Raw genomic sequence first — 10,947 nt, forward strand, 5'->3', positions numbered from 1 at the left:
TTCGGAGAAAGGAAACCCTTTCAATCTGCATAGTAATGCTAGTTAGCGCTAGATTTTGGCTCCAGAAAGGCCAATTTATATTATCCTAAGTACCTTGGGGAGATGGGTATAGGCATGCAAGTGGCTTGCGGGTCCAAACTTTAGATGCTCGTAAATCCATTTCCTTCACGACCAAAACAAAACAAATCACACTGTTGATCCCCATTTCTCTTGCTCTTTTAAACTTTGTTACTTTTTGCATCAAAATCTAAAATTGTGGAAAATTTCAATCTGGATTCACTCCTTGGATCGGACTTTTCCTGGGTGGAGTATCGGAACAGGGAAAAAATTTACTTTAATATTTCGAATGGGAACCACAGTGAAATGTCTAAAATTACTAGAAAAAGTACTTTGACGCAGTTATTTTGAAAGATCACTGAAAAATTATGGCTTTAATGAGATTGATACTAGTTAAGAGGTACTCTGTGAGAATCTGTGAATCTATTTATTTTTATTTATTTATTTTAATTAATGTTACTTTAGTATTTCGAATTGAAACCATAGTGAAAAGTCATTAATAAGAACCGTGAAGTTCGATCATAGCACAGCAAAGAAGAGAAGAGAACCAAATATTCCGATATAGAACTAGGATCCCTTACTTGAACTAAAGGTATGCCTTAATAATAATAATAAAGTTTATTTATATAGCGCTCATATCCATGAGCATGTCCAAGGCGCTTTACAACAGAAATATATGCATAAATTATATATATGTATTTACAATATTTACAATGCTACGTATTTAAAATATTAATAAGTAAATCTAATTATAAAAGGAAAAACTTATCTTAAAAGCCTAAAGACAATATGCATAAAAGCAGGAAATGAATCAAACAAAAGAGATCTAAATATATTTCCTATTATTAAGGAATAAAGTAAATAAATAAGTTTTAAGCTTACTTTTAAAGGAAGCAAGAGTAGTACAAGAGCGAATCTCAAAAGGGAGCCTATTCCATAATCTGGGAGCAGCAAAGGAAAATGACCTGAAACCATACGTAGTACGCCTAGCTTTAGGTTCAACCAGAAGTTTGTTGGAGATAGATCGGAGAGCATAAGAAGAAGAACGATAGCACAGAAGATCAGACAGATATGTTGGGGCAAGGCCACGTAAGGCCTTGTAGGTCAGCAACAGCATCTTGAAAATTACTCTGTAGTATACTGGCAACCAGTGCAGGTCAACCAACACAAGAGTGATGTGGTCAAATTTCCTGGTGAAGGTGACAACACGAGCAGCAGAGTTCTGAATGCGTTGCAGCCTCTCCACGACATATTTAGGAAGTCCATAAAGTAGAGCATTACAGTAGTCTAGTTTAGAAGAAATAAGAGCATGGATAACCGACTGAGCAGCATGAGAGGTTAAGTATTTCCTGATAGTTGACAGATTCCTCAAATGAAAGTAAGATGATTTACAGATATTGTTAACTTGGAGCTCCCCGGTCATACATTGGTCAAAAACAACTCCAAGATTAACGGCTGACAAACAAGGGACAATGGTGTCGCCACAGACAAGAATTTCCCTCAAGGAAGGACGATCTTGAAATCTAGAGTGGATGCACATAAGTTCAGTCTTATTATGGTTTAACTTTAAGCCATTGGAAAGCATCCACCTAGAGATGTCGGTTAGACATTCCTCTAACGATTGTCTAGATTGCACAAGTTTGTCATTGCCCTTAAAAGATATATAGAGCTGAGAATCATCAGCATAGAAATGATAGTTAAGATTGTGTCGCTTAACAATGTCAGCCAGTGGAGAGGTGTAAAGCAAGTAAAGAATAGGGCCCAGTACGGAGCCTTGCGGAACTCCAACATCGAGATTAACAAGGCAGGATGAGCAGTCATTGATATCAACAAATTGCTTCCTGTTAGAAAGGTAGGATCTAAACCAGCTTAACACAACATCACCAATTCCAAACCGATAAGCAAGTCTATCAAGTAGTTAACAAATCGCACATAGATTTCCATTGTCTGTCCTCTTATTGATCATAGATGACGTCTTAAAATGTTCAAAACTAAAGTGGAACCACTCGCTGCGCTCGTGGTTTCACTGTAAAGTTTTGAACATTTTAAGACGTCATCTATGATCAATAAGAGGACAGATAATGAAAATCTATGTGCGATCTGTTTTTTACAACAAACTGCGAAATGTTTACAAAATAAAATAAGCGAAAAGTTTTTCGAAAATTTGTCATTCAAGGAAAGCAAGGCGATAGACCAAACAGCTCCGATTATTGTGAGCTTTTGAATATTTTCGCTAAGATAGTTAGTTTTCATGATCATTAGAGGACAGAGTACAGAAGTAAGACGAAGGTTTTTCGGTTATTTACTTTTGAAAACTTCAAAGGTTATTTTATGACTTACAAAAGTTTTTTTCATAAAACACGTCAACATTTCACAACCAAACTTCCTACGCTGTGATTGGCTAATTTTGACAGTTCTTTGACAGCCACTGTGAAAGAATGCTTGCTATTGGTCAAAACTTTTGACATTTACTTATAAATGGCTTTTTTAGCTAAGTCGAAAAGAGTTTGAGTCAGAACTCAAAGGTTCTAAAAAACGAAGCTTACTAATAAGTTCAGCTAAGAAAAGCAATGTCAATTTCGCTTGACAACATAGACATTCACGTTCTGGATGGAGCAGCCATTGAAGATCGACTCTGGAATGGAGTTAATGGCCATCTCAGACTGTACAACCTGTACAGAAGTGGAAGCAGACGAAAGAGCCCTGGGATCTCGATCAAGCCTTCTACTCTCGCCCTCTGAATCGGTCAATGCACTGGAAATCACGTCCGAGCAGGTCTTTAGTTGCTGGACCGATGGTCTTCTGTTATAAGATAGAATACTCTGTTCATTGGTATCAGTGTCCAGAGATGCTCATTATGTGACGAGTCGGGATTCCAGCATTTGACCACATGGTGATAGCTGTTGCTCTGACGCTGTGGTTCGTGTAGACTTTTGACAAGCCGGCTCCGATAGAGATTGACTTCATCATATCACCCAACTTGTTGACACCTAGAGGCTTGTTTTCATACCACACTGGGTCCTCTGGTGTAAAGATTGGCACTGGTCTTTGAAAGAACGCTTGTTGTTTGGGGTTAAGTTTGGAAAGATAGTACTTCAGGCACCACAGCGAATCGCCAGTTTCACCTGTTGAATACAACCGTGTTTCGTTTTCATAACTCTGCTTGTCACAAAAGCCACCCTGATGGTTTTTGGTCTGCTCCTCGTGAGTCATGGTTGCATATTCCTTTCCTTCACCGTCAAGATCAAAAGTAAAGCTTTCTCGGCGGAGCTGTCTTTGGCCCTCACAACCACGGCGGCACCACTACAGGGTCACTATGAACCACACTCGCCGAAGGAGGCCGTAAGGATTCTCGTGGCTCAAAAAAGGATTTTTCTTGACTTTACTCACATCGGCTGGCTCAATGACTGGTTTGTGTTTGGTATTTTGTTTCTGTTCTCTTTTGTTGACCTTCAGCTTGCTCTCCAGTATCTTGTTAGAGCTGTAAAATGCTGGGTTGTTAGTGAGCTTCATTGCTTTACCATTGACTGCAAAATGGCGTTCAACAGCATTCCTGAACCCAAGCAGCGAGGAGCGGCTATACTCTTCACCTTTCTGGTTTCTGGCCTCTGCATAAAACCTCCTCAGGATGTCATTTAGCTCGGCCTCTGTTAGATCCAACAAGGGCTTGCAAGTTTTTCGCTCATGGCACCATTCTGAAAATTGCATCAACAACTCGTAAGTAACTAAAAGTGAAAGTAAGATTATTTCTGTAGATTTCTTTATCCTTTTCAATATTAGCTAGGTTTTAACGCATATTTTCTTGAAAAAAATGAGCTGACCTACCTTGCAACAGTTTTAATACCCATTTAGTGTTTCTTTTTGTGCCCTTCGCGTTAGCACTTGACACAAGCTCATTCAAGTCTTTTTCTTCGCAAGTTGCAAAGCGAGATGAATTTTTCACGTCTTCCTCTATCTTTTCTGCCTCCAGAACTAAATATTCGTCGGCAAGACTATCAGCAAGATTAAATTCAAAGTTTGGTTCCTCTTCTGGTTCCATTGTCGACTTTTATTAGCAAAATAAATTCGCAAAATCACAGTCCTTACGATAAAATCCTACCGGCGAGTCTTGTTTTCAAAAACATTACGTCATCCATGTGTCTGTCCTCTTATTGATCATAGCTCTCAGCCAATCAGAATGTGTTATTTACGTGAGTTGTTGTAAAAAGTATCATGAACAACTGTGTCAAAGGCAGCTGACATATCAAGGAAAATAAGAATAACACAGTTGCCAGCATCAACTGATTGAAGAATGTCGTTATAGACACACACCAAAGCAGTCTCAGTGCTGTGCATAGCTTTATAAGCCGACTGGAATGAATCGTGAAGATTATGGTCCGCTAGATAACTGTTTAACTGAGATGCAACAGCCTTTTCAATTAGTTTAGAGATAAACGGTAGATTAGAAACAGGACGGAAATTGGAAAAATCATCATGGTCTGCATTTGGCTTTTTGAGAATAGGTGTAAGTTTAGCAATTTTCAGAGAATCAGGAAACACACCTTGGGAAAGAGAGAGGTTGATAATATTTGTGAAAACTGGTATTAGAAGATCAAGACACTCCATCAGGAGAGAGGCAGGTATTGGGTCAAGGCTACATGACTTCGCAGTAGACCCAACCAAGCGTGAGACATCGTCATGGCTTAAAGCTTCAAAACATCGAAAAGTAGAGGAGCAAGTAACAGTCTCTAGTTGCAACTGAGTTTGACCAGATAGAGTTTTAGAAATACCCAGTTTGATGCGTTCTATCTTATCAGAGAAGAACTGAATGAAAGAGTTAGCCAGACATGTGTCATCAGAACTAGGTGGATATTGTAAGTTCTGCTTCGGCCGAAGTAGGTTAGAGACGATCTTGAAGAGAGAGCGCTGGTCATTCTCATTATCAGCGATCACACTGCTGAAATACTGTTGTTTGGATAAAAACAACATCCTATTGACAACTACGCATTGCCCAGAAAAACGCTCCTTGTCAGAAGCAAGTCCAGTCGACCTCCAACGACGCTCATACCTTCGTCTCAATTTCTTCTGAGAATCAATCTCAGGGGTATACCAAGGCGCCTTCTTGACGCGGATAGTAACAGCTCTACGCTTAAGCGGAGCATGAGAGTCAAGTGTAGAAGAAAGTACCTCATGATACTGCGATACCAGCATTGACAGGTCTGAATTGTCCTCAAGAACAAAGGAATCACTGATATCACATTTAAATGATTCAAGACAGACAGACTTTAAATTTCTAAGCGAGACAATTTTTTTCTTGCTTAGAGGTTTCACAAGATTTAGGTGACAAAGAACAGGAAAATGATCAGAGATAATCAAATCCGACACACGGGTGTCAGATAACCAGATCGTCATCAGTACGAGTAACCATAAGATCAAGAGTATGACCACCATGCCTTACCTTATTTAGGAATATCCCTCATCTGAACTAGGAATATACCTTATCAAAACCGTACGCTTAGATTAATTTGCATTTCAGACTTTGTGTCGTACTTTATTTTCATAGCGATCGAAATAACACGCACGCGTTTTCCGTCGTGACTTTAAATGCGTCACTGTCGTAAAAGCCACTTACTATCGGGTTGTTAAACTGAATTCATGGCTATTGATTTAACGTTCCATTCCGCTCTACTTATGTTTAACTGTTGAAGGCATTCAATCAAGAATGAATACCAAACAATTTATAGTCTTTTTGTGGTTAAACAAAATATTGTTAACCAGTTTATCATCGATTCAACTTCAGACATGAATGTCTATTATCGAGATAGAGAACATGTCCCCAAATTTGTCTTAAACTTGTTGTTCGTCGCTTCGTCCATGATGAGTTTGGTGGTTAGAAACCCATCCTCATTAGCCTCGATTTAGTGTATACGATTGCTTTGTGATAAAACAAACTGGAAGGGATAAAGAATAACAGGGCTTGCCTTGTAATTAAATGGTGTGTTTTGAAAAAAAGCTATATCACGGGCGTAGAGTGCTTTTCACAGCACCCTCACAGCCCAATTTACATACATTTACTGTATTTTACCTCAATGTCTCTCCGCCCGTCATGTAGTCCTTATCCGTATCCTGAATCTTTCACTATCAAAAATTACTTAAAGGCACTTTTCAAATTCCAAAAACTCAAAGAATATGAAAAGATCATAAAGAGTACATTCTGTGTGACAGTGAAAAAGTCAAGGTATAGAATTAATCAAGTCCTTATAGAAGTGGTTATAAACCTATAACTTATAACTCTCATATTCACCACCAAATATTACATTACATCAACAGAAGGCGAACCTCTGAAGCTTGTGAAGGAGTGCCGGCGGAGTAGCTAGTTTTACAAAGATCACAACACTCAAAAGGACAACAAAGTAAGCTTATTAGAAATTGCCTTATTACATTATATTTCAACGGGATTTCATTGACTTGAGAGGGCATCTTTGTAGTGAAGCTCGAAGAGTGAGAAGGAGCACGAGATAGCTAACTTTGCAAAAATAACCTGAATGATCAAATGGACACTTATGATTTTCGAATTAAGGAAAATTGAATGTCTATAAACAAGATAAAAAGTTTCAAACTTCGTCTTAAACTTGTTGTTCGTCGCTTCGTCTATGATGAATTTGGCGCGGGCTAGAAATCCACCTCATTTTTCTTGGTTTAGTGTACGATTGCTGCGTGATAAACCCAAAAAACCAAAGCCGGCTGCCGGTCATTTAGACATTCCTATATAGAAAACACTAAGTGGAATCCATCATCTTCAGCCTCGGTTTCGTGTACGATCCCTTTATAATACAACCAACTGCAAGAATAAGGAATACTAGGATTAGCATGTGAATGAATGATGTGCTTTCAGAAAAAGACTACATGCCGGGCGTAGAGTGAATTTCAGGGGCCCCTCACAGCCCAAATTACATACATTTACTGTATTGTGAAAACAAAAAGCATAAAGAGTAGATCCTGTATGAATGTTAAAAAAGTAAAGGTAAAGACTAACAGTAGTGGACATCCTTTTTATCCGATACAACAGGTTGCCAAATTCTTTTTTCCGAGCTCGACTTTTCAGCTTGTCTGAACAGATAGAATGTTAAACCTGGATTTACCCTAGATACGGACGTGCTGTTTAGCTTATTAAAGGTGCAAGGATAGCCTGGTTTAGCGGGATATCGTATGATTATTGTGCGCCACTAATAACATTTAACAAAATGTTCCGATTGATCATCATATAGAAACCGCATTCGGATTATTCTTAGCGTTTTATCAATACTCCTGGGAATCAAAGTCACAGCCGCGGCTTAAACAAACTTCGCATTGGATTTTAGTATGTTTGGTCTGATTTAGCGAAGAAAGGATTCCCTTTTAATCTGCATAGTAAAGCTAGTAAGTGCTACTGAAATGTTGGCCCCAGAAAGGCCAATATTGTAGTACCTAGTACCTTGTGGAGGTGGGTGTGTTGTATTTAAGGGCGTTGTGGGCGGCCTGCGAGGGTTGTTTAAACTCACACAAACTTTCAAACGGTCTTCCTTTTCTTCTAATCTCTCTTTTTCTTTCGAAATATGCACTCTGACAACAAAAAGCTAATATTGCTGATAACAACAAATACTGAGTCATTCAAACTACTAAAGAATCTTATATTATAGACTTGAACTCCTAAACTTAAATTAGAGATAACTTTAAAATAATACGACAATTTCTATGCTGCTAAATAAATTTAAATGTTCTTACAGTTCTCAACGTTTTTTTTTTCTTTTTCTTTTTTTTCTTTTTTTTTTTTTTTTTTTTTTTTTTTGCTTCGCCCTGGTAAATCTGGTTGTTAGCGTGTCGACTAAATGTAGTTGGTTTCCACTTGTTCAGCGCCTTGCCTTTCTGTTACTTCAGTTAATATCACGTCTTTCAAGACAAGCTGGCCACTGATAAATACTTTATTCGGTATCACAATTGTAGACTTTAGTTGTAACTTCTTGTATCACAATTATAGATTTTAAATGTAACTTCTTTCTTTCTTTCTATTTGTGAAGAGGAGTTCTTTCACTGGACGTTTTTTAGCTCAGATGGTACCTCTGGCTTGATTTCTTCGCTTCGCTCTCTTCGCTAACTTATAAGTGCTGTTCTAGTTGAATATTTGGCGTTCAACTGACCTCACACAGGGCACAGAGCGTATATAAGGCCGAAACACAATACATTTACACGTGAATATGAAAACAATATACAATACAATCCATTATGCTAATAAATGAGAACAGGAGGGAATTTTGCATGCGCACGCGCCGAAATGCTCGACTGAACACGAGTGCATAGCCAGATGAGCGAGGAAAACTGCATTGTTTACCTATTTAATCTAATATTTTTACCTAAATTACCAGTGCTTTAAACATTATGAAATAAGATAAGACTAGTTCATCTTCTGGTCAACTAATATGATGAAAAAAGAGATGAGTTTTCTTGACAGAATGGACTTTTTAGCGTGAAGAAAACACTGCAAAAGTGTCATGGCTAAAGTAAAATACTCTCAAATATTCAGTGCCAGAGGTACATCGTATAGATATGGATATACATGTTAAGAGTTTATTTTAATAATTATAATATCTTGGCAAACCCTAACTGTGATCGACATTTTGTATGTATACAAAAAGTATCCTTGTTCTATATCAAATCACTTACATGTTCAAATTTTAGTAAATGTCCGAGTAGCCATCACTCTAAAACTAGACGTTATCTCCACCTTTTTTTTTTTTTTTTTTTTTTTTTTTTTTTACCAGAAATTCACTTTCATTCGAAAAATACAGGTTATTTTAGAGAGAAAAATCGGCTTCAAGGTGTATTTACATTGTTTTTAGGGGGAGTTTGAAGCCTATGTATGAATTATATCTTCCTTTTACGAGAAGCAACAGGCTAATCAAGATTCATTTGCCTTTTTTTTTTTATGTGGCTTTGGTAATATTGCTGTTCATCTCTAAGGAAGAAAGATATTTTAGAAATCGGGTATTTATTTCATTAGTTATCCACCAATGTTGTGTTCACATTATTTTCTTGCATAAATTACTTTAGATAGAAATGTGTTTTTTTTTTCAAATTTCTCAAAATCCATACGCTATCTCCACCCTTAGCTTGCAATAATTATATTGTACGATAACAGTGTTTTCATATGATCTTAAGTTTCATGCCGCAAAAAATCGTCTATACCAAAAATATTAAACTTTTTGCAAGTAATATATGCATAAATAACGTGCATAGAAATTTGTTATTTGCAAACATTAACAAAATTTATAGATGATAGCCACTGTTCTTTTCCTGTTGATGTTTTGTCGATTTGCAGAGTGTCTAGCTTCAGTCATCGCGGAAAAAATGGTATTGAAAATTGTTTTCGCACCAGATGAAATACATAAATGTTCAAATATTTCAGGGTTGTAAATATAGGGAGGTTATTGGACACAGTGAATTCTTAAACTTTCCACCCATTCGTATCCAAAGTGTTTGCTACAGCTTCGGTGTGAGTGCTGTTTAAAATTCTCGAAGGAGCCACACCCGCACCTGTAGCATAGGCGCGTTGAAATTCTTCTTTTTTCCTCGGTCTTCCCCTTTCCCTTTGTTGAGCGGGCTGCAACAAAGTGTATACTGATCATAATTTGTATAAAACATATGCAGATTGTACTTTTGGTAAATTTAAAAAAAAATAAAAAAACTACTTACGTGGAGGAAAGTTTTTCCGCTTTTTCGAAATTCGGCGACTGCCCTTCTACACGTAGAACATATCCACAGTTGCTCGCTAGTTGTTTCAATTCCAAAACACTGCTTCAAATCACTTTTAAAGCTTGTGGCTGACTTTGCTTTGTTCTCATAGTGCTTACATACTGAACACGTTTTGTGAGAGCAATAAAATTCGTTTACAAACAATGTAACCACCAAAAATATCAATTTAAATGACCGCGCCATGGTTCAAACAAGGCTCAAACCATACGTCAAGGGTCAGTGGCCACCTCTGTAGCCTGCAATCACCTTGTTATGCATCAGCGGATACGTGCATGCGCATGCAAAATTCCCTCCTGTTAATAAATGAGTACTTTACGTAAAGTTCATGAGTATGAATTAGTAATTAACCTATTATACTATGACAGGCGTACAAAAGGCTTGCGGGTCCAAACTTTAGATGCTCGTAAATTTACTTCCTTTGCGACCAAAACAAAAAATATATACCATCGATCCCCATTTCCCTTGCTCTTTTAGAATTTGTTACTTTTTGCCTCAAAATCTAAAATTGTAGAAAATCCCAATCTGAATTTACTCCTTGGATCGGACTTTTCCTGGGTGGAGTGTCGGAACCAGTAAAATTTGACTTTAGTATTTCGACTTCAAACCATAGTGAAAAGTCTAACATTACAACGAAACATACTTTGAGGCAGTTATTTCGAAAAAGTATCCGCGAAAATTTCATGGCTTTTATGAGATTGATACTCTTAAGAGTTACTCTGTGAGAATCTGTGAAGCGAAGAAGCATTGTCATTAGAGGGAACAGGCATACAATATGGCGAACGGAGTCTCAGGATTGCGATAGAACTTTCATTAAGAAATTTAGCATTGAATTTGAAAATCATGAATATATATGTTTGCGTGGGTTCATTAACTTTTTCAAACTTTCATTAGCGTTTTGGTGCAGACAATAAACCACAACACGCATTCAACACAGTGTTTTGGGAGTGAAAAATGTTGGTAAATATTTGCTGAACCGACTCCCGTACGAATAACAATCGCGAATAATTTAATAGATTCGTACGGTAGTGAAAAATGGTGGTAAATATTCGCTGAACACATTGCGTACTCTCAGTTGATATTTACATTAGCCAATCAGTGGTTTCTAAGCCATGTCCATTTTCA

The 10,947-nt window shown here is 37.4% G+C and overlaps 1 pseudogene; it reads right to left on the reverse strand.

The window, feature by feature from the left end:
* Nucleotides 1-2,336: 2,336 nt before the first annotated feature.
* Nucleotides 2,337-4,096, reverse strand: LOC148912403 (uncharacterized; annotated as a pseudogene).
* Between the last annotated feature and the right edge of the window lie 6,851 nt (nt 4,097-10,947).

Source organism: Actinia tenebrosa, unplaced genomic scaffold (genome assembly GCF_029948245.1).
Source record: "Actinia tenebrosa isolate PJP-AT-01 unplaced genomic scaffold, QUT_ActTen_1.0 PGA_scaffold11__36_contigs__length_13525064, whole genome shotgun sequence".
Lineage (NCBI taxonomy): Eukaryota > Metazoa > Cnidaria > Anthozoa > Actiniaria > Actiniidae > Actinia > Actinia tenebrosa.